The sequence below is a fragment of the Arachis ipaensis genome, chromosome B07 (genome assembly GCF_000816755.2).
Source record: "Arachis ipaensis cultivar K30076 chromosome B07, Araip1.1, whole genome shotgun sequence".
Classification (NCBI taxonomy): Eukaryota; Viridiplantae; Streptophyta; class Magnoliopsida; order Fabales; family Fabaceae; genus Arachis; species Arachis ipaensis.
Window position 1 is genome coordinate 53,445,713 of NC_029791.2, and position 3,707 is coordinate 53,449,419.

A 3,707-nucleotide genomic window follows, 5' to 3' on the forward strand; every position below is an offset into this window, starting at 1 on the left:
CTTCCATTTTTGTATGCTTCCTTTCCATCCTTTGAGTTATTCCTGCTTTAGGAGATCTGAAACTACTTAACACACAAATCACGGCATCGAATGGTAATAAAAGGTAATTAAAATAATTATTTTTAAAGCATGGGAAACATGTTTTTCACATATATCACATAATAAGGAAGGGAAAGTAAAACCATGCAATTTTCATGAATAAGTGGGTGAAGGGTTGAATAAATCACCTAAATTGAGCACAAAATATATCATGAAATATGGGTTTATCAACCTCCCCACACTTAAACAATAGCATGTCCTCATGCTAAATCCAAGATGAAGAATAAGGTAAGGTTAAAGTGGTGGAATCTCATGCAATGCATTCTATCCTAAATGCAAACTTCCTAAATGAATCATGCAATTCTAATTGTTATCACTTGTATATAAAGCTTACATGTAGTCAAATTAATTCATATCTTCAAGGAATCATATATGCATAGCCAGATCCTACGTAATGTTAAAGCACTTTTACAATTAAGATGGGTAAAAATATTTCACAAACTTGCAAGACAATTAACAATTTAAGCAGAGATATATGGTGATGAGCTATTGAATCCTCACTGGATTTTGTGTTTACTCTCTAGTCACTCAGTGTTTATTGGGTTAATCACTCTATTCTTTTTCTATCCTTACTTTCTATAACTTTGTTCTTTATCTAACCAATCAACAATTATAGAATACATACATACAAAAATCATGAGGTCTTTTCCAATGTTGTAATGGGGCCAAGGTAAAGGTAAGGGTATATGTATAGGGTTAAGTGAGCTAATAAGTGAACCCTTGATTAGTTTAAGATCTCACCTAACATACATACCTTATAAATCAAAAGTTTCTTTAACCTATTTGCCCAAATTTTTCCACTTTGTATTGCAAACTCATGCATTAAGTTTTAATTTTGTCCCATGTGCATTAATTCTTTTTATTTTGCAATTGGGAAATTTTTGTATCCCATTTTATTTAAATACTGAAAACTTTTTTTTTTTCAATGCACGTGGTAATTCAATTGTTTTTGCTTTCACATGAGCATGCTTCCCAAATCTATTTTTGAAACAACTTATTCTTTTTAAATTTCTACCTTATTTCTATCATCCATGTTCCCGTAAAGTTTCCCCACACTTAAATTATACACAATACCTATCTTAAGCTAACCAAGAATTCAACTTGGGATTCGTATTTTGTTTTTCTGCTTAAGGCTAGTAATGTGGTTTATAGAACAAGAGGGGATTAAAAAGCTCAAGGGGGCTAACAAGGGTGATGTAAAAGGTAGGCTAATTTGGGATAAGTGAGGAAAAATTCAAATGATGGCCTCAATTATCTCTTAGTATGTATCTATATTCTATAATTGGACATATAGATTAAAACAAAGTAAAGAACATCAGAATGAAAAAGAAGGGTAAAACACACAGGAATAAAATTTATGGTTTGAATGTAACCATACAATTAAGCTCAAAACTTACAGGCTGTGTGTTCTCCAGCTCAAACATCATATATCAGTTATATATGTCATGCAAGTAAAAATTAAGAGTTCCCATTATTCTCAATGTAATTCTTAGGGTGGCCCTTAAAATCTTAGTGTTGTTCCTTGATGAAATGTTGTTAACTAACTAACATGTAATGCTATATATACAAGGTGTGTGGATTGTTTTATTATGTTAAAGTCTCTGGTTTACTTCCTTTTTTATTTTCAATTAAACCAAACTATTATATGTTAAAAGGGTAAACTATACTAATTAATCCACATATTCTATAACTAATAGGTTTAAAATTGCAAACTAAACTAAATGGCTAAAATATGAACTAAGGTACAAAATGTGGAAATAAAGTAAAAAAACATGAAAAGAACAATGTATAAGTACTGAAAGATAAAAATAAAAATACAGATAAAATACAGAAAAATAAACAAAATAAGATAAAAGAGTCTGTAGTGGTTCACCAAAAAGATACGCCAGAGATGGCGACCTCCCTACACTTAAAATAAAGCATCATCCCCGATGCTCACTCAAGCTGGGTGTGAAGGAGTGTCATCACCGGAATGATGGGCTGCTAGAGTCTCTGAGGTGGCCTGAGGGTCTGCAGACTGGATGAGTGTAGGAGGATCTGTCTGCTGCAGTGGAGGCTCTAACTGTATAGGAATCTCGGGATCTGCGGCCTGTATCTGGTGTGGCTCCCCCTGCTGTGGTGCAGCCTGCTCTGGTCCTGCCTGGGCAGCCTGGGTAGGTGTCTCCTCCTCATGATCCTCCTCCGCCACCTCAGATGTATCAGAAGGGGTGTCAGGCTCGGAGGGGATGTCGCCGCCGGATTGGATCATCAACTTGAGGTGCTCATAGCGTCGCTTGTTGCGACGCTCCATACGGTCCAAGCGGGCGAAGAGTCGATGCACCAAGTGATAAATGGGCTCAGGAGCAGGTGGAGGTGCAGTGGGTGGGGCTGGTGCAGCAGTGGATGAAGAGGGGTGGCTGATGGGGTGGCTGTCTCACTAGAAGCGGGGAGGAATGGAGGTCTATGGCCTAAAGCCTGAAACTTCCTGCTATGAGGGATAATCTTCTTGCAATCTACAGCAAGTGGCTTCTCATCAGCAAGCTCCCAAGGCATGTCAGCTCGACGACTGAGCTGGGTAATCAGATATGGGAAAGGAAGGGTGTCTCGGACATGGACCCTGGCCATATAGTGTTGGATGAATCGTGGCAGATACAGGTCCTTACCTTCCAGCACACACCAGATGAGGGTGATCATAGTAGCAGGCAGCTCCGTCTCATGAGTGCTCGGCATAACAAAGTTGCTCTGGATCTAGTGCCAGAGCTGAGCCTCATCATTCAGATACATAAGCTTAATCCCCTTAGGCATTGTTGTGTTCTTTCCCATGACCCATGGGACAGTAGGGTCAAGGGCTATCCTCTGCTTGACAGCATCCCAGTCAAATCGCGTAAAGCGCATATCCTCCTCAGCCTTTTGGTAACCGTCAGGTTGATCTGATTTAGGCTGAAGGCAGATGATGTCCTCAATAGCTTCCTCAGTGACCAATATCTGTTTCCCTCTGAGGTGCACAGCATCCAGGGTAGTCTTGAAATAGTTGCAGTAAAACTCTCTGCCCAGGAAGCATTGACCTCTGTCAGGTTTCTCTCCAAGAAGAACCAGCCTCTCTGTTTGATCTGATCAGAGGTGTATTGCTATAGTTCTTCTGGAATTTTCAGAGTTCTGTAGTAACCTAGGTTTACAGAAAATGAGTAAACTAAGATAGATAGTGCAGAAATCCACTTCTGGGGCCCACTTGGTGTGTGCTAGGGCTGAGACTTGAGCTTTACACGTGCCTAGGTTGTTTCCAGAGTTAAATGCCAGGTTGTAACCTGTTTCTGGCGTTTAACTCCAACTTGTAACCTGTTTCTGGCGTTTAACGCCAGAATGCAACATGGAACTGGTGTTGAACGCCAGTTTATGTCATTTATCCTTGAGCAAAGTATGGACTATTATATATTTCTGGAAAGCTCTGGATGTCTACTTTCCAACACAATTGAGAGCGCACCATTTGGACTTCTGTAGCTCCATAAAATTCATTTCGAGTGCAGGGAGGTCAGAATCCAGCAGCATCTGTAGTCCTTTTTCAGCCTGAATCAGATTTTTGCTCAGCTCCCTCAATTTCAGCCAGAAATTACCTGAAATCACAGAAAAAA